Below are 21,480 nucleotides of genomic sequence, written 5' to 3' on the forward strand. Positions count from 1 at the left end.
CACTCTGACAACTTCTTTGTTCAAGTAATTTTCTTTCATTGTTATATAATTACTACTGTAGCACCATCTTTCCAGAATCTACGTCCATAATTTTAAGGCTATAGAGTTTGAAAAAACTTTGTTTTTAAATTTGTGTTCTCCCTTATTTGGTTTTCACAAATTATCTTGGTGTTTTATAGAATCAGATTCACAGATACAGCAGACTGGTAGATACAGCAGACTAGGAGATACAGAGAACAGACTGATGGTTGCCAGCTGTGAAGGGCTTTGGAGGGCTGGGGGGAAAAGGCGAAGGGATTAAGAAGTATAAATTGGCAGTTACAAAAGAGTCACAGGGATGTAAAGTCAACAGTAGGGAATACGGAGTGGGGCAAAAGTAGGTTTACAGTTGTTCACAAGGAAAATAATACAATAATTAATAATAAGAAGAATATAAGAATAAACTGTTTCTCATACAACTGTAAACCTACTTTTGCCCCATCCTGTAGAGTCAATAATATTGTAATAACTATGTATGGTGTCAGGAGGGTATTGGAAATATCAGGGGGAACCCTTTGTAAAGTATATGATTGTCTAATCGCTATGCTATACAACTGAAACTAATGTAAAATAATACTAAATGTAAACTGTAATTTAAAAATAAAATTTAAATTAAAAAAAATATATCTTGGTATTTTAAAGCATGGTTTTGTGACCCTGATTTTTTACCTGCATGTTAAGTAAATGAAATTTAAATAAGCACTGTCTCTCTTGGTTTGAACATGATCACACCTTTTTTATCGAAAATTGAATCAGTAATTGTTATCTTTTCTTACTGAAGAAAGCTGAACCAAACCATGCATATGTAAATAATCCTAAACTTTAAGTGTGAAATGTAAGAGTATACAACCCTGTTATCTAAAACCTTACTGGCATCACAGTAAGACCTACGCGTAACTTCCTTTCAAGAGGAAAAGACACAGGGGGCAATTCAATAACGATGTGTTGAAAGCAATTATTACATTCTTCTAGGCTGTGAATGTAATTGGCATGGTGAGTACTTATGGTATAAAAGTAAAAGTGGTTCTGACGATTCCCAAATGTTATTTTCATGGGGGAGGGGAGGCAGCAAAGCACCTTTGCTACCAGAGGAACCCTTTAATTTGAGCAGGAACAAAGGCTGATCACCAAGACTGATTTGGTTCCTAAGGGACATATACCTCCGTTGCCTTGCCAGAAAGATTCTTCTACTCAAGCTGGGTGTTCTGAGGTCAGATACATGATTCCTCTCACCGTCATTGGAAAATGTTGAAAAAAAAATCCAGACATAGAAACTGGCGCCACAGGAGCAAAAGGATAAAGGTATTACCTGTGACGTAAGGGCATGAAAAAGAACATGAAGTGACAGAAGGCAGGATCATAGCGTGGGCAGAGCGTTCTAAGAGAAAAGACCACAAAATCCCACAACATCCAAACTGGGGTAAAGCAATGAGAAACAAAGTTGGCTTACAAGCATTTGGTGCAAGGGATTGCTAACGTCTAGAAAAGGCAGACATTTCATGACAAGGCAGGTGGGTGGGACAAGCAGGTCAAATCATTTGGTTAAAAAGTTATTTCCTCAAATTCACCAACAATTATTTTCAGCATTTTGTTTGTTTGATTTGTGTTTCTGTTTTGTTTGGGGGGTTTTGTTTGTTTGTTTGCCCTCCACATGCACAGAAAAAGAGCAGAGACACTGCAGAAAAGAATGCTCAGCTCACCCAACAATGACAAAGTGAGGTGAGCAACGTGAGAATCCCAGGTAAAGAACAAAAGGCGACTAGGGAGACCAAGAGACAGAGGCAACCACCACTAAAATCCCCGGGGCTGACGAGAGAAGGGGATGAGTTAAAAGCAAATGTGACCACACACACACATATCTTCCTTACAGATACTTAGATCCATATGTTAATTTAATCACCTAGAAAACCTTGCTATAATTTTTGTTCATATTGACCATTATCATGAAACAAAAATATTTGTCATAACTGTGGGATTTAAAATGGTACTACAGTATCAGGAATATCGGAATCTCTTTAGATCTTACGGTTTCACTGTGAGGCTGTATATCAGCTAGGGTGACCTGTTGAGAAGCTAAGATTGACTAGATCTACCCACACTTCCTACCAATCTGAATGGTGACACATCACAGCATTTACATTTTTTTTAAGATTTTATTTATTTATTTTTTAGATAGCGGGAAAGGGAAGGAGAAAGAGAGGGAGAGAAACATCAATGTGTGGTTGCCCCTACTGGGGACCTGGCCTGCAATCAGGCATGTGCCCTGACTGGGAATCGAACTGGTAACGCTTTGGTTCACAGGCCCGCACTCAGTCCACTGAGCCGCACCAGCCAGGGCAGAGTTTGCATCTTAATTGGGATGAACGTATAGTCAAAATCAACAGAACAGTGGTAAAGCTCTCACCTGATTAATTCTACCCCTCAGCTCTTGACAAATTAAACTACAAAAAACCTAGGTGCTCAGGAAAGTGAGGCTAGAGGTGTGAATTCAGGTGAAGTTTTCTTTTGTACCTCTGACTTTTTGGCAACTTCTCTTTCCCTTTCAGCAGTCACCGCTCAGTCCCTATCAGCTTGGGCCACATCCATCACAGGTGTGTCTGTCTGAAAATTATCTCTCCACATTCCCTCAACTCAGGAATCTTGAGTGCCACCTAGTCAACAGGATTAACGCCTAAATCAGAAGAGTACCCGAGGACTATTGACTTATGAGGCTTTTGAAACATTCCAACAACATCAGAGATATTTTACGGCAAAGGAGGTCTTAATCGCTACAATTGGGTGGACAGTTTCTCAACTTTTCAACAAAGATAACACTGTGCAGCCACACAGGAGCTCGGAAGAAATATAAAATGAATCTCTCCTAACTTATTGTCACTGTTTTTAATTGTTTCTGGAAATATCTTTTCAGTGCCTTTTTCTCTCTCTTCATATTTGATGTATCTCTTGAAAGTCAAACTCTGTTAGCATTTATATCTGAGAATAAATTATTGCTTATTAGAAACATATATATATAAGATTATGCCACTGTATAGTAAGGTCAAATCTAAGAATAAATGACGTAGAAAAGTGCCCAACTGCGAAATGCCCAACTTTATGTGCTATTTATCACAACTTCTTCCTGGTTATAATTTTTCTTTCTTCCTGATAATAAAACAAAATGTGTTCACTAGAAAAATAGCTTTTCATTTTGAAGGAATTATTTGGGGCTTGTTATTTACTGAGTTCATTAACCAAGTAATAGATAAAGACTTTGTTCATAATACATTTTAAATCTTTTGTATGTATACTTTCTCACTTTATTTTGTCCTATGTTTTACTATTTAAAAATGTATACCACACTTAACCTATCAGTTGTTTACTTTTAAATTTCTTCATTTCTTATGCTTAGAAAGGCCTTTCCTACTCAACATCAAATTAAATAGTCACGTAGATTTTTTCCTAGGTTATTTTTGCAGCAGTTTTTCACAAATTAGATTTCTAATTTTTTTACCTATTAATTGGCTATAGATCATAATTACCAAACTATATTCCTTAATATAGTCTAGTTGATAAAATGAAACTGTTATGATCTTAGGAAAATTATGTAAGACTCTGCAATACAATAACTCGTGGAGAAATTAGTTAACTGAGCATCTTTAAAGCACACCATGACACAGTGGGTGAATTCTTTAGGCTGGAGAAGTCATTCACCAAATTCAGTGTGTGTGACAGATTTCAGGAAAGTCCTTTTGTTCTTTTCAATACCATTATTCATTGGGAGGGTTAATTCTTAAAATATTTACTAATATAAAATAATAAAAATAATTAACATGATTTTACAGACTCAAATATTACTTTTAGAAACCCAGTAACACCCCTTTGTACATACTCATTTGTCAAGATTTACACACCTCGCCTGTCTTGGACCTTGGTTTAATGTTCTTGGACACCCTGTTGTGTATTATTGCAGGCATAATACAAGTGTGCAAGGAGGCTGCTTCTGTTGCTATGGAAATATCATTTAATTTCCTAATTAGTAGGTATACAAATGCAAAATCATAACATGTGATTATTTCCCACGTTTGGCAACCCAATCTATTGTTCACGTCTGAGGACAAACTCTTCATGTTTTCAACCCTTTTGTTTAAAGTAAGAATTAAGAACTTAACCTGTCTTGCAATTTAATACTTATAAATTGATTTGTTGTACACAAGCAAAATGAAAGAATGAAACAAGGAAAATATGTAAGTCATTTACTCTTCTCTCTAAGCAAGATATAGGAAAATATCTTATTTACTAACAAATAAAAACAAGTCATTGCATTAATGTAACAAAAGCATTTCTTTAAATCATAACTTCTTTAATGGTTATGACAGCAAAAGGTGATTACAATTATAAAACTGGGCTTTAGCAACCCATCTGCTATATAAAGCAAGGCATTAATGACCTCTTGTTCTTCCCTCCCCCCACCAAGTTCTGTCTAATTTGGGCTTTACAATAAGGTAGAAATAACAGAAATTATGCAGATCAAGCACAAATTTTAAAAAATGGTAACATTCTAAAACTCATTGCTTTCTATCTACTTTAAGACCCTGATTTGCTAACGAACTCCCTACCTAGGATAATTTCCCACTCGAGCGCTTTGACTTAAAACAAAGCAAAACTAAACTAAACCTTCTAAACCTTTAAACTACCCCCTCCCTTGCCTTTCAGCACCCAACTCTACCAAAAACTTTGAAAGTCAAAACTTCTAGTTTGTCTCTTCTTAGTATTTCCTCCATTCAACACTATTTCAGATTTCTGAGCTGACCACTGGCCTAAAGCTGCTTTGGCAAAGGTCAACACGGGATCTGCTTCTTATGTAACAAGTCAGTGGCCATTCCTTCTCCTTTACCCTCCCTGACCTCTTATCACCAACTGATACACAATAGTTTTTCATTTTGATGGAGTCCAATTTATCTTTTTGTTTCTTTTGCTGTGTTTGCTTTTGGTGTCACAACAAAGAAACCATTGGCTTAATCCAAGGTCATGAGAAGTTCAATCAGTTTTTATTCTAAGAGGTTTATAATAAGTTCTTACATTCAGGTCTATGTGCATTTTAAGGGTTACACACACACACACACACACACACACACGAGGTGAGGGAAGGGATACAAGTTGTCACAGCACTGTTTGTTGAAAACACTACTTTTTTCCAATTAAATCATCTTGTCATCCTTGCTGGGGGGGAAAAAACTGGCCGTAAACATATAGGTTTCTTTACAGATGCTCAATCCTATCACACAGATCGACATGTGTACGCTAATGTCTGTACCACACAGTCTTGATTACTGTAGTTTTGTAATAAGTTTTGAAACTCAGAAGTGTGAATCCGTGAATTTTTTTTAAAGCTGGTTTGGTTATTCTTACTTCCCATATGAATCTGAGGACCAGGTTGTCCATATTGGCAAAAAATGGCAGTTGGGATTTTGATGGTGATAGCACTGAATCTGTAGATTAATTTGGGGAATGTTTCCATCCTAACAATATTGAGTCTTCCCATCTGTGAACACTGGGATTGTTCCATTTATTCTGGTCTTTCCATTTCTCTCCATGATGCTTTGAAATTTTCAGTATACAAGTTTCCAATATTTATACATTAGTAAATATCCATACTTTTTAAAATCTGCACAGTATAAGTTGCTTAATAATTATAAGGATAGAAATAAAATCTGTTTAAAGTTAACACTCCATCTGAGAGAACTTTTTATAATGTCACATATCTATAATTTTAAATAATACATTTTAAATAAACTCCTGAAAAGGAGTATTTATATATTAACTGGTTTCAGTTAAAAAAAATTCTGCAACAGTAAGTTAAGACAAACAACCATAAAATGTAGCACACCTGGATTTAAGAAATCAGCTATTCATCACAACAACAGCACACGAAATTCTCTCCCAAGGCAGCCAAGTGTCAAGATAATTTTATCAGAAAAATTGATCTCAAATTATTTAAATATGCTAGAACAAAAACCTGCAAATGCTGCTCATTGAAATCTATGTTCAAACTTAGGATATTAGTATCATTGTACTTATTTGCATAATTCTTTATGGAAAGACAGAACTAATACAATGTTAACCACATTTTCAAAAAGTAGATTTAAGCAAACTAAGCAAACAACTAGAACAGGAACAGAACCACAGAAATGGAGATCACATGGGGGTTAACAGCAGGGGAGTGGGAGGGGGAGAAAGGGGGAAGGGTACAGAGAATAAGTAGCATAAATGATAGAAAATGGACAGGGGGAGGGTGAGAATAGTATAGGAAATGTAGAAGCTAAGGAACTTATATATGTATGGCCCATGGACATGAACTATAGGGGAGGAATGTGGGAGGGAGGGGGTGTGCAGGATGGAGTGGAATGAAGGGGGGAAATGGGACAACTGTAATAACATAATCAATAAAATATATTTTAAAAATTAAATAAAATTAGAAATAAATAAATAAATAAACTTGGAAAAAAGGTAGATTTAGTGATTCAACACGAATAAAAAACATCTTACAATTCTATGACTTGCCACTTGCTATTTTCACATCCATATTCAATATTCTACAAAGAAAACCCCTGCTTTCCATAGCAAATGTATATCATCTATAATATCTGATTATGGATCACAGGATTTTGATGTGGTGGGTTCATTAATGATAAATCAATACTGATATGCATGCATAAAGCCTAGATTAGATGAATAATTACAGTTAGTTCAAGGCAATTTGCCCATTTTGTTAATTTGCAGAGTCATGGAGAGATTTTCATTCAAAGTAACCATTTTTTATGATAAAAGAAGATCATGAAAACAATACCAAAGTTAACCTTCCCCTGAAGTCTAAAAAAAGATCTAGTCCCAAAAACCTAAGTTCTGGGCCAGAACAGGATACTTCCAAAGCTTCTTAGTGGTGCAGAACTGGCTGCCGTCTTAGCGTTTAAACATTTCTTAAAAAGCAGAGCTGGATGTAGGATGGCGATGGATTCAGCAAAACAGCTGCAGTATGAAAATATGACAAAATAACACAGTATCAGACGGTCAAAGAATAAAGCCATTTAGACAAACTTTTGAAAGTTTAATATCATGAATATTATAAGTATGTTATCCCCATCATCAGAACGCTGTTCCCGCAACTCAGTGCAAGATCTAGAAAGAGACACCCATGCCATGGACAAGTCCCACACAAAATATCACTTTAAAAATACACATAAAGGCCTAGAAAAGTACTAAGTAAATATTTGGAAGTTAGTATAAGAAATCCAGGTATACACTGCTTATTCCAAAGAGAAAGGTTCACAAATTACTGTCATCAGTATTAATATAGTAACATGTGGGGTACTAAGGAAGAGACAAATACTGAGAATAATTTGTAAAACAAAAAAGTGTGTTTAGACCACAGTACAGTATACTTCATATATGAGGAATTATTCATACTAAATCTAAGATAGAAGAAAAATATTTTAATTTAAAATTTGAAGAAAAGTGTAACATTTTATCATGTTCATACATAGGTGTGTGTGTGTATATACACGTATACATATGTGTGTGTATCTCTTCATATATGTGTGTATATACGTGTGTGCCTGTATACACCCATATATATCTTCGTATATGCATATATATTTCTCTTCTTGGTACATGTCATTCATTTTATGTGCTTCAGTATCATGCATTTTTTCTTCATAGAAAAAAACATGCCAATAGAATGACTATAAATTAGAAAGTTGTTACTTTTCCCCCAAATTATCTTTAATTAAACATAGTATCAGTTAAAATACCAAAGGTGTTATCTTTGAAATTTGAAAACCTAGTTATCATATCCTTCTAAAGAATACAAAAAGAGACAAGAAACTTGGGGGGAAAAAACCTATCGCTTACCAGGTATCACAACATACTGTAAGCTATGACAGTGTATCATTACTTCAGAAACAACCACAAAATTCTTTATATCTAGAGGATAAAAATAAATCTTACAAATTATAAGATAAATAATCCAGTAGAAAAACCTACATAAACATATTAACACATTCATCACGGCACATGCAAAACATTAGGCCATTAGGAAAAAAATGAAAGAAAATGATAACCAACCTCTCTATAAATCAGAGAAACAAATTCATGTAACAAAGAGATACCACTCTTACCTATTCATTGGTAAATTTCTTTAAGTTTAAATTAATCACGTATTGCTAAAAGGGTAAGGAAATAGGTACTTCCAGAACTACTGGTAGAATGTAAATTATTACCACTATTTCAAAGAGCTATTGGGCATCAACTATTAAAATCTAAACTGCATATACCTATGACTCCAAAATTACAATTATCAGTCTACGCTTAAAACAACAGCAGCAACAACAAACTCTAGTACATGTAGATAAGAAACCTGTATCAGGGTGTTTACCACAGCATTGTTTAAACTAGAAAAATGTCAGGAACTTAGTGTCCATGAAAACATAAGGATTAAATAAATCATAATACAATCCCACCACAAAATAAGAGGCAGCACTTAAAGAAAACTAATGGTGTGTATATTCATGTCACCCGCTAAGCTACATGTGAAGCGACAATGAGGTATAGAACACCATGTTACCATTTAAATAAACATAAAAAATATCTCGATATATAGACACTGACCACCTATACCTTTCAGGAACTCCCCGGGCCTCCCAAAGTTAACCTCCTGCCCACCACACAGCCCATATTTGAAGGCAGATCGCACAAACATTTTATCTCAGTAGGTAGCCTAAAACTGGAAACTTAAATTCCAATCGATGTAGTGTTACATAGAAATTAGTGTGGAAGAAGACTTTTATTATCCTAGGAAATGCTCAATATGTTTACTTAAAAAAATAGAACACACACACACAAGTGTGTGTGTTTGTGTGTATATATACACATCCCCACGATTTCAGCTTTGCTTTAAAAAGATTTCGACATGATAAACTCAGATATACTCACAGGGGGAAAGACAAAAACAAATAACTAGAAATTCACCGAAGGTTCACTGGAGAGTTGGACTTCAGTAATTTTTATTCTCAAATGTCTTTTCCTTGTTATTGTCTAGATGTTCTACAATGGACATATATTAATGCAAGTTCAAAAAACAAATGTGTTCTTTTTGAAACAATGCATCTTCCATTATTGCATTCTTGAGATACCCCTACACAGATAGTGTCAAAATATTTCCTGAACCCTAGCCTCTCCATTGACTCCAGTCCCACTTTTCAGCTGTCTCCTGGGCAGTCAGCAGAGTCCCAGCTTCAGTGCTCCTGGCTGTGATTTCACCTCTCGCACTGCTGTGCGCATTAATCCCGTCGTCCTGCTGGCTCAGCCCTGTCCCAGTTCCCAGACCAAGGCAGAGCTGAATTAAAAGGCACTAATACAAAGTCATCGCTTCCTCCCTCTCTCTCCCACCCATTACTAGAGCAGTGCTTCTGGTGGTATGTCTGTCTGCCTGGGCTTTAGACCCATGCCACTGTGGAGTATCAGGTCCTTTCTGGTATTACACTGTTCAGGTACTTTTCAGTCTCCTAGATTGTCAATTCATGAGGCCAAGAACTACTATATCTTACTCATATATAGATCCAGGGCTGTATGCCCAAAACAGTGGTTTTAATAACTTGTTTAACCAGAAATGTGCGGGGTTTGTTCAAAGATAGAATGAGTTCACAGACATAATTCAATCAGCACTTACTAAGGAAGTAATGTGGGCCCAGAATTTTAACAGAAATATTAGGATAAAAAAACAAGGTGTGGCTCCTATCCTTGACAAAGTTAGAATCTAAAGTGGTTGAGAACACCTTAAAAGAGGAGAATAATTACTGCTTTAGTTTCTGCCTTAACAAGCAAAACATGAAAGAAAATCTTCTTGCCTGAGGTCCTGATTTCACAGATGGGCAAACTGCAAACGAGTTTGCCTGCCTGGATTCCAGACTACTGCCAGCAGGGACCTCTGCCTCCTGTCCTAACTCCGAGGCCCCCATGTGCCCGGCTCCCCTTGTCATTATTTGCATGCTAGCCCACTTTGAATCATTCCCTTGGATCTAGACCCCCTCCCCTTCAAGTTCATGCTGTGAACTAGGATCAAAATGTCTTCATTTCTCTTTTCCTACAAACCTAGCTTTCTATTCAACTTCTTTGCCACAAGTGTGAGAACATAATGGCACATTTCTAAATCAAATTGTAACACTGCTGTTTGCTTACCCAACCTTCCTACCCCGCCCTTTTTCTTAACAGAACTGCCATCAACTCATTTTTCCCCTTCACTTCCTCTACACAGCCATGTGCTTCAGGGAAAGCTCATCCAGACCCTAACCCCAACCCCAACCCCAACCCCAGCCCCAGCCCCAGCCCCAGCCCCAGTTCCAGCAGGAGGATCCTGGTTAGTCTAAGCCTATTGTTCATGGTGTCCTCTTCCCCCTTGCTGCTGACTGGACGAGGGATGGCTATGTGATCCAGTGCTGGCCAGTGAGATTAGAGGTTAGGAAGCTTTTGTCAAAAGTTGCCTCATTTATCTGGAAGAAACATTGATGCTGTGTACTATACTTAGAAGAGCAGCCATCACACCACTGGCTGAGTTGGAGGTCTGGACACAGAGGGCATAGAGTACAGAGATGGGCAGAGGGGAGAAGCTATGCCTAGGTCTGATGCCTAGAGCTGCTTACCTCTGGATTTCTTGTTATATTTACAAATATTTTTAAATGTATTCCCTTTCCCCTGCTGCCAGGTTACACACAGTAAATAGCACATCTCTAAAAAAAAAAAAAAAAAAAAAGGCAGCTTTGTTTTCTATTTCAAACAAATAACTTTAAAATGGGAATCTGGTGGAAGTCTGGATTGGTTTTAGGTTGAAGTTATGAGTAAAACTGATATTAATTTTCATGTAAGAGTCTTTGTGCATATGTTTTAATTTCACCTGGGAGTGGAATTTGGGGGTTGTATGGTAACAGTATTTTTAGCATCCAGGGAGGCTGCCAGAGTATTTCGTAAGGTGTTACATTCTCACCAGCAAATTATGAGAGCTTCTGTTCCTTCACAACCTCTCCAAAACTCGATGTTGTCGGTCTCTTTAAATGCAGTCATTCCAGTGTGTGTACAGTGGTATCACACCGTGGTTTTTAAACTTCATTGGTTGGGTGAATAATGGAGTTAAATGTCTTTTCATGTGTTTGTTGGTCACTTGTACATCTTCCTATATGAAATATCTCTTCAGACATTTTGTTCATTTTTAGTTGGGTTGTTGGTGTTCTTACTGAGATATACGAGTACTACATACAACTAGAATAGTTCTTTTTAAGGTATACAGAGATACACAGGTTCAGCAAATCATGTGTTTTTTCAAGGTTTTTTTTAAATTTTGATAAAGTTTAATTTAGCCTTTTCTTATAATTTTATGATTAGTGTCTTTTGCATGCTAAGACATCTTTGTGTGACCCTGAATCACAAAGACTTTTTTCTCATATTTTCTTCTCAAAGTTTATATACTCAAAATAATTTACATATCTCAAAAACATTCTGCTCGATGAAAGAAGGGGACAAAATGAGTACATATTATATGATTCAATCTCTACCCATTTCTAGAACAGGAAAACCTAATGTTTAGAGATGAAAAGCAAACCAAGCAGAAGAGAAATTTGGGGGGCAATGGAAATATTTTATATCTTAACTACAGTGGTGGTTACACAGGTATATTTGTCAACACACAAAAGTACTTTAACTGGGTGTGCTTCATTACATATAAAATGTACATCAGCAAATGTGATTACAAAAATCTGAATGGGAATTCGGAGCTGGACTGGTAGGAAGACTGACAGCCACATAGTCCTATAGGATAGGACTAAGGGATAAGCAAGACAAAAATATTAACCTTAGAGTATATATAATTTCTTAAATAAATATCTTATTCTAAATGAATAATTGCCATTCAGTTTTTCCAAGATAGTGACATCACTCAAACAAGCCAACTGTACTTTAGGCTCGTCCCCACATAAAGGTAGCAAATGACTTATACCTTCAGTTCTGGAAGGATTTCAAAAAGGAAAAAGAAGGAAGGATGGGGAGGTAAGAAAGGGAAATGTTTCTTAGTTCTCCCTTGGTCCAGAGGCTCTGTGAAGCTAAATTTGAAATTTTCTTGAAAAAGGGAAAGTATGTGGCATGGAAGATAAAGGTTTTACTCACGTAGCAAGCAGTGTATGTTTCAAAAGAAAAAAAAAAACAATGGGACATAGTAAGAAATATGTCATTATGCCATGAAATTCTTAAGAGAAATTACACGTAGAATTATAGAATTTTATAGCTAGAAGACACTCTATAGATCATCTGGTTCAAGTCACTTAAAATAAACATTTTTAAGCTTAAGAGAGCTTGAGGCTCATCTAGTCACATAACTAATCAGTTGGTTGAAAACCTAGAGGAAGAACACAGGTGTCTTGATTCCTCATTCATTGCTTTTATAAAATTATAATCTCTAGCCCAAGCTCTGCGCAGAGCAGGGATTTAAAAAATTCCTGTTGAATGAATTCATGCTAGGTATTGTGATTTTTAAAATACATAGAACATATACTTGAATAGAGAGACAAATTTAAATGCAGACTTTTTTCCAATGAGTTCTTTTTTTTAAACATTGTATTTATTTATTTTTACAGAGAAGGGAAGGGTGGGAGACAGAGAAGGAAAGAATCTTCACTGTGTGAGAGAAACATCAACCAGATGCCTGTCACACACCCCCAGTCAGTGACCTGGCCCACAACGCAGGCATGTGCCCTGACTGGGAATCGAACCAGCGACCTTTTGGTTCACAGGCCTATGCTCAGTCCACTGAGCCACACCAACCAGGGCCTGATGAGTTCTATATAGATCTCTTTATGCCATTTCTGCCTATTTAAGAGGGAAAAAGACGTCTTTTGTAAAATAACTCTAGTAGGTATCAACACCTGAAGAAAAAACAAAGAGTTGTAGTAAATTTTCAAGAATTGTGAGCTTCCCTTTCCTAGAACTAAGATTAATGATATTTACCAACTACTTCAGGCCCTGTGAATTTAAGATACACCTGGATGTCTGGCTTCTCACCAAAACATTGTCTAATCACAATAAAATCAGATGAGAACAGCAGACCGTTTTGTCGTTTATGGAGGGTCATTGTTGTTTCTGTGCAGGCTGGGAGAGAACAGACATGTCTCCATCGAGTTCATGGCTTTAACTGTGAAACACCAAAGGGTCATGAAAAAAATATTTTGGATTTACTGCAGATATGGAATAAACAACATCAGCCCAATTCACACAACATGAACATATCAAAAGTGTCCTATTTATGTTTCTATAGCCCTTGGGATCTTACACAGTTAAATCATTTATTTTACCCAAACGTCAACCGCATGTCTATTTATTTAATGTAGGAATGACAGAATAAGTTAGGATATTGGCTCCTCTGGACCGCTGTCCCAATCAGGAAGCTCCCACAAGTGTTGTATTACTTGGCTCCTCCCCAAAATCCAAGCAAACAAAATAGCAAGATAATGAAAAAAAATAGCAAGATACTGAAAAACCAGCACCTGGTTTTACATATATATTTTCCACCTGTGATCTAGTTTTAAAGACTGTTAACTGAAAAAAATATGCATATGTATACACATATATATGTCTCTATATAGGTATGCTTTACAACAACTACAACAGGGATTGTATCAGCAGAAGAGCAAAGATACAGAAAACCCCTAATTAAACAGGCAGCTATAAATTTTCAGGTCTAGATGAAACAAAATGAGCTCATTTCATCTCATCCTTACTCCATTTTTCTGTGTGGCCACCATTTTCCGTTCACAATTACTGATTTCACTCCTATTAATGCACTCCTATTAATTGTCTTCACAGCTGAAAAATAAATCTAAGAGTTGTACACTCAGGTAGCCTGTAAACAAAAAGGCATAAAAGTTCTATAAAATTAAGCTTTATAAAATCAGACTATCACTTCATGTTTTTTATAATGTGTTATAAGTAATAATTTCAAATAGCTATAGAATGCATATTTGTGGTTGAATTAGAATTCATCTCCAAGGTAAAATTCACTTATGAAGAAAATGAAATTGTCTAGAAGTAAAATTTGTCAAAAATCACTGGTGTTTTAATATGAAATTGGCAAGAGGTAATATATTTGAAAATGTTTTATTTAGATCTGCTGAATCTTTAAAACATCAGACTATTGATAAAACCTCAAAGTCTAAAATAAAAATGCTACAGTTTATGTCCTGTTAACTGCTGGCTTTCAGTATACGTTCATGTTCTATGTACCGTAATATAAAATCCAGGCAGCCAATTTGTGCATTATTAGCACTATAAAATAGTAAATATAACAGAAGCACCATGGTGGAGAAAGCAATGAAACTGTCTCTATTTAAAATGGATTAAACATGAGCACTATACACACTGACCTCTGTAACCTGCAGGTAAAATTTTCTGGAAATCCTTTTTTTTGATAAAATAACTTAATTATAGCACTTACGCTATTGGATAAATATTTCATGGATGTATATTTCAAAAGGGTTAATGAACAGCAACCAAAAATAAAGGTTTACCAACAGACTTAGCCAGTGAGCAACTGCCCCCGCCCACTAAGGAGACATGTAACTTGCTCAGTGCACCTTCCCAGATGGATGCTCCATCTCCATCCCACCTTCATCTCCCAGTAAAACACTTGAAAGTGCATAATCCACTCGGAATCATTAATGACCTCGAATGTCCCCCTCCAAAAAAAAAAATCAGGCTGTGGTATTAAGTAAAGTCAACAACAAAGTGAACATAAAGTTCTTGAAAATACGATTACCCTAACAAACACGGGCTTCATATATGTAAACGTAAAATAATCCTGGTTATTATACCCCAAGATACAGCCCTGAAATATTCATGGGTTAAGGCAAAATAAGAGAGAGTTGTGATAATCATATTTATCATAACGTTAAATGTTGTTGCTTAAAAAGGTCAAGTTGTCTTTAAACTTAAAAGTTAAAGAAAAGGATAAAAGCAATTATCTGGGTCTGCCCTTTGACACAGACCTTTGATTCCTCGGTGTCTTGGGATGGAGCTTTGGGTGAGACAAAAAACAAGGTCCTCTGGGTAGCTGCACATTCACTCTGTCATAAAATGGACCTTGCACAAGTTGTCTTAGCCCAACTGACAGTGTAATCACTCCGACCGTATATATATCTAATACCTTTTAATACACTCGCCAGGATGTCACAAATTTCAGTCATAGTCTTCCCAACACACCAGGCTTCCCGCTCTGCTTTGCCAGCTGTGGTACCCCCTCTACATGCAATTCTTCCCAGGAGTCTCTGTCCAAGCTCGATCTCTCCCTGAAACATCTATCCCCTTTGGAACTCCTCTAACACTTGGTCTTCGTTTCTTTCCAGCACATAATCATATATGGTCTTGGGTTGTTTTTAAACCATTTCTCCTAAGTATAATTATAATTATGCTTACTTAATAGATGCTTTCTTTGCACTAAGTACTGTGCTTAACACGTTTAACCCTTAAAGCAATCACATGAATCAGTTGCTCCCATAATTCCCATTTTGTAGATAAGGAAAAAAACTTAAATAGTATACAAGGGCACAACACTCTACTACTTAAGTAGAGCATGTACTTAAATCTAAAGCTCTCCCCAAAGATCTCATTCTTTGCTACTGTGAAATATGACCTCATGCAAATGCCTGTTTTCCTCAACCAGAATGTAAGCTAAGAAAGAGAGTGTCTTTTACTTCTTTCGAATACTTCATTCCACTTAGCATACATAGGGTTAGACAGGTTTTAAGAGTTCTGAGTGAGGGAAGCACACAGAATGTTCCAGAATATTGTCTCTGGGGTGCACAAAATGTTCCGCTGGGTTTTATTTGTACTATACATTCTTAAAGTTCCATTAAACTAAAGGCAGAAGACTGTAGAAGTGAAATTCATCAGAAGTTGTTCTTTATCTGTAAACTGGACTCTAGTCAGAGTAGCAGGCTAATTCTGTGAGACACTAGCTCCTCTCCTATTTCCTATTTGATTAATTTTACTCAAGTCTTTCTCCAAATTGTGCTGTAAACAAGTATTTCATTTAATAGCCTGGTATATTTTGTTTTCACTAAGTGGATGGATGTTTACAAAGGAGACAAATAAAAGGTACCTTTCTTTTCCTAATAAGTACAGTATTAAAAACTGAGGCATACGCCCACATTGCTCTGTATAGCAAACTGCAATAAAAAACGAGAAGGCTGACAGAGGAGCTGCCTCCTCCCCGCACTCACATCTATGAAGACCCACAAAGAGCAGTAGAAATATTAGAAGGGGAAAGTCATCTGAAAGCACATCAGGACAGGACTAACTTATTAATTTGATACATAATCACTATCAAAGTTTCTACTAGTTTCATGGCATTCCAGAAAAGAGAACATCATCAACAACAACAATAGCACACACTCTCATCTACAACTGTGTTCATTATGAAGTAATGTAACCATTCAAATACACTGCGATTCTGTATCAAGATGTTGCTAACACTCATAATTGAACTAAACTTCTACCACAATAGCTTCGGAGTCAGCGAATCCATTAATAGAATTGCCTTCCTATAAAGGCGAGTTAGGGCAAGGGGAGGGTCCATCATTCCTAATATCACAGACTTCCTAAAAACTGATTCAGATGATTAACTGTAACAGTTCCTAATCAAATTAGCACTCAATCACTTTGAAAGGTAATTCCCTTATTCTCAACTCCTGCTTCATATTCTCATAAAATGCACAAGGGCATATTGCACCACTGGCAAATCATAATTTAAAGAAAAAGAAAAAATCAATAATTTGCTCCACAGAATAGTTTTTTTACTGGCAGCTTCATTGAATCCACCATTAATTTCAGTCCCTACCCACACAACCATTAAACACAAAACACAGCTATTTTACAGATATTAAGATCATTTTTTGAAGCAGATGATAGGGCAAAATACAGGCTTCTAAAGACTCCATTTTAATTTGTACTTATACTGTTTGGTGACCCTTCTGACTGATGAACACACTAAACATTCTGAGGCATGGTAGTCCTGCCAAGTATAAATAAACTTTTCAGCAGCAATGCTTGCACAAAGGAAAACTGCCAAATTACTATTAACATATATAACAGAAGGGATTGGCGTATAAGCTAAAGAAAGCAAAGTAAAATATATCATTTGGTGAAAATAAGTGACGCAAGAACAAGTGAAATTTTAAATTGTTAATAATGATCCCAAAGCTAATTCAACTTTCCATCAATGTAAACCACAAAGAGAATCACAAAGCATGCTACTCTTCAAACACCTGCACAACTCATGTAAGGTGGGTGAGAGCGTGTGAGGTCATCCGCTAAAGGCTATAATGCAGCTAGAGCTATCAAAATGGTACATGTGTAAGCCTGCAGAGTATAACCTCATTACTCCAAAAACTGCCTATCTATTGCCCTTCTTTAGAAATGAACCCATAATGAACAAGTGCATCTCTTCCACCCTTCTGCTCCCTATTTTCCCAAATCAGTCTACCTTAGTGTTTTGTGTGCTGATGAAAACATTCCATAAATAGTAAGGTAGGTACAGGCATTAAAGTTTAGAGAGTTTCTGCCTTTGAAGTAGACAGAGGCAGGACTAAGGACACACGGGTTCAATTCCAAGCCCAATGTTAGGCGGGTGGTTTGAAAATATTAATTCAAAGAGGCCTAAGGAAAAGGACACAAGCGTCCACTGCCACCACCCTTCCTCTCCCCTCCCCTCTTTCTCTCTTGTTCTCTTGTCTTCTTTCCTCGTGGCTTCTCACAGGGATAATCAAAGCAGTGAAAGCTGGATTTTAAATTAGTGAGACACACACTGGGAATATGTAATTCCCAGGAGGAAAAAAGAAACTGCTACAGAGGGGTAGAGGGGTTTGTTGGCCACATGTCAAAGTGACAACCCTCCCCACCCCCACTACAACAGCACAAACCCATAGATTTTTCCTCGAGCCTCTTCTCCTTACAGTTCCTAGTACTCTTTCCAACTTGACCCTCAATCCAAATAACATAGGCATATGCAAGGCATCCGCTGTGCAAGAGTGTCTCCCAGTATATGTGTCCAATTTTCTGGAAGCCCCTGAATCCGGACAGTTTAGCAGGCAAGGGATCTGCCAACCAGGGAAGGGGTGAAGAAAGGAGGGAAAAGAGGTGAAGACAAGAGGGAAAGGATGCAGAGCTGCACTCTAGGGCGAGCGGCTGAAAGGAAGACAGGGAAGAAAGAAAGGGTGGGAAGGAAGTGGGGCTGGGAGAGAGGAAGAAAGGGATGAAAGAAAGGCTGGAGGGGAGAAAGGAGGGGAGAGGAGAGAGGGATGTTGGGAAGGATGAGGGCGGGAGGGTTGGAGAGCCGGGAGGGAGGGGAGGATGGAAGGGATGGGAGGGAGGCAGGGAGGGAGGGAGGCAAGCAAGGATGGAGGATGCTCTGCTCGGGACTCACCTCTGGGTGTCGGTGGGAGTTTCTCGCCTCCTCCTCTTTCTCGCCAGTGCCTAGCAGCTGGAGGGGTAATCACAGAAGGGCTGGAGAGGCGGCGGCGAGGACAAGGGCAGCGGCTGCTGCAGCTGCCTGTGGCCGAGGTGCGGTGCCGCCTGCTCCGCCCGCCAGCCCGGGTCTCCGCCTCACTCGAGGCTGGAAGCGAAGCCTCTCCCCCGCCCCCTCCCGCTCCGCGTCCTGCCGGAGCGCGAGCGGCAGCGGCCCCGATCGCCGCTAGGGGAGGCAGTCAGTGCGCAGGCGCAGCCGCTTGCTCGCGCGCCCCCGCGGCCCCGGGGCTCCGTGGGACGGGGGAAGCACCGGGTAGGCGAGTGGCGAGAGCGCGCAGCCTAAGGAGCGCTAAGCGGGCGGGGCGGGGCGGGGAGGGGCGGGGCGGGGGTGGAGCTGGAGAGGCCCCGACGGGTTTGCCTAGCAGGTGGGGGAAGGGGACAGTGGCCAAGGGGCACTGCTGAAGGGCGCAGGTGCCGTGTCCATGACAACCGCGTTACCCTGAGGGCGGGGACCCGGAACTGTGTTGCTGGGGAAAATGAGGAGCGGGACAGAGACCCGCACGGAAGATATCCTGTAGGGGAGAAAGGGACTGGGTTTGCAGAGCAGGAGTAAAGAGTGAGCCTTCTAGAGCACGGGCACGTGCTCTGGGGCAGGGCAAGGTCCCAGTGCAGCGGAGGTAGTGACTGACGCAGGAGGCCGGTTTGTTGGGACCTGAAATCCCAAGGGAAGGAGGATTGGACTTTAAAGGACCTAGAAGAGGATGGGAGTTTTATAACAAACGGAGCATTTACTCATTTAAGAAGCCTTTGTTGAACACTGTCTCTGTGGAAGGCATTATGATTATTTTATTGATTGCAAGGATATTGCTTGAGCCTCTAATTTGTACCAGGCACTCTACTTTTTTTTTTTGAGATATCCAAACATATTTAATATTTCGTGTTTGTCCTGATGGAGATTACACTTTACTTGGGGGAACTAACATAGAGATCACAGGGAGTATATATGTTCTGCCCACTATCATCAACTGGGGCTTGACGGTAGTAAAATGTAACTTACAGAAACGCTAGAACCGAAGAGGTTCGTGGCTACATTCAATCTGTAATATAAATTACAGTTATCTTTGTTCTGCTACAGTGCCACGTGACTTTTTTTAATCAAGAGAGGAAAACAAAGACAAAGCCTATGTCAGTTTGGTTTGACACAAGTGATGCTGTGCTCACAGCATGCTGTCTGTCTGGTCTCCTTGCCCACCAACAACATCAATGTGTTTTTTCATGCCTATACTTGTACGGCTCTATATCACTTAATGCACACATTTTTTACCCTCCTTCTTCATTGGCTTTGTCAGCTACGTTATATCCCCCTCTGGTTCTCAAGCTGGCATCTGCAATTGTTTGAAAATCACGTCAAACCCAAGTGGCTTATTTTCTCCCTGCAGTATCATGAGATCTCCACCTCTGTCCATTCCTCTCCCTTTCTCTTCCAACATCGCCTTGACTTACTTTTCTTTTTCACCACCACTTTAGCAATTTAAAATTTTCTGGGAGAAATTAGGAGTCACCAGACTTAGGCTTAAGACAAACCTCCTTAGCCCACAATGATGTTTCAGGACCATGGACAGCGGTAGAGCATGCTCCTCCCACCAAGCTTTTTCCCTAGTCAGCTTATAGAAACAGGATAGCTGCCAAAGAAGGTACAGGATGTGCTTCAAGAAGGAAATGCTGAGCGCCAAATAATTTGTGTGCCAGAAGATGTGATCAGAGTGGAATAAGGAAAGAGCGTACCAGGAGTAGGATTGAAGGAAGTAGGCTTTTCAACTAGACTTTGAAGAAAAATTAGGTAAGATTTAGGGATGCATCACAGGGCTCTGATGTGGTAAGAGGGGGATAATTTCGCCAGGGAGGTGCTTGAATATAAATAGGGATACTTCATTCGACTGCTACACAGTATCTTCCTGGAGTAGAGGACACCTCTGATTTTAAGTGGCCCAAGAATGTGGAAAGTGTAAAGTAGTCTCAGTTCAATGAGGTAGAATGCTCTGAAGGATTGGCTTTTGTTGTTGTTGTTGCTTGTTGTTACCGTGATTTTTCATTCTCTAGTCAGGCTGTAGGGGATAAACTAAAAACCACAGGCAGAAGAGTTATCCGACAAGTTCATCTCTTTAATGTTGAGGGGATTCATTTATAGCTTTGTGTATTGTTTTAAATTAGGCTTAAATTTACAACTATGTTTTAATTGGCAGCAGACAGAAAAACACTAATTTAGACCAATTGCTGTCTTGTCAAAGTAAGATTTCTTTCCTTTCTTTTTGTTTCATAGTGACTTTTAAACCTTTAAATATCACTTTTAAAATATAACGCTTTATCCATGCAACTACTTTAAATTTTAGTTAATCAAAATAACAGTATAAAAGCCACCCCTTATTTCTCAAATCCCTGGCCTCATTCACTCTTCCTTCAAAATGCACGAAACTGTTTTATGTCAATTAGATGGTAATAACAAATTACTGAGGCAGTGCATTTAAGTCACCAGCAGGCAGATGGCAGCTAAGATTTTTGTTCTCTGCCTCCAAAGAATTTACTCTCTTATGTATCGAATAAAGGGGAATTGCAACCCCTAGATACCCTATGGAAACATCCAAATTGAGTATTATTTTAGCCATATTTATTTCTCTCTGATAACAGTCTAAACACACTTGTATAAATAGTGTTTTCATTGGATACTGAAAAGCTATCATTTTATTTGTCCCCATTCTAAACCAAGGTGATAATTTTTTATCTTTATTTCTTTACTTTTGAAACTGCTTTGTGAGTCTGGCTGTTTTCAGTTTTCTTGATTTAAGTGTTGTCCTTCATTTCAATGACATAAACACATACAGCCCTCAAAAAAAAAAACAAGCAGCTTCCTCC

The 21,480-nt window shown here is 38.3% G+C and overlaps 1 protein-coding gene across 3 annotated transcripts in view; it reads right to left on the bottom strand.

Annotated features, from left to right (window-relative positions):
* CTNNA2 (catenin alpha 2) overlaps positions 1-18,805 on the bottom strand; it is a 1,072,448-nt gene extending 1,053,643 nt beyond the window's left edge. For 2 of the 3 annotated variants that reach the window (XM_053924989.1, XM_053924987.1), the window contains exon 1: positions 18,530-18,805. The gene's annotated coding sequence lies outside the window, so the exon portion shown is untranslated. Of the gene's footprint in view, positions 1-18,059; positions 18,101-18,529 lie in introns of those variants that run through there. The other variant, XM_053924988.2, reaches the window with a different exon arrangement.
* Between the last annotated feature and the right edge of the window lie 2,675 nt (positions 18,806-21,480).

Source organism: Desmodus rotundus, chromosome 5 (genome assembly GCF_022682495.2).
Source record: "Desmodus rotundus isolate HL8 chromosome 5, HLdesRot8A.1, whole genome shotgun sequence".
Classification (NCBI taxonomy): domain Eukaryota; kingdom Metazoa; phylum Chordata; class Mammalia; order Chiroptera; family Phyllostomidae; genus Desmodus; species Desmodus rotundus.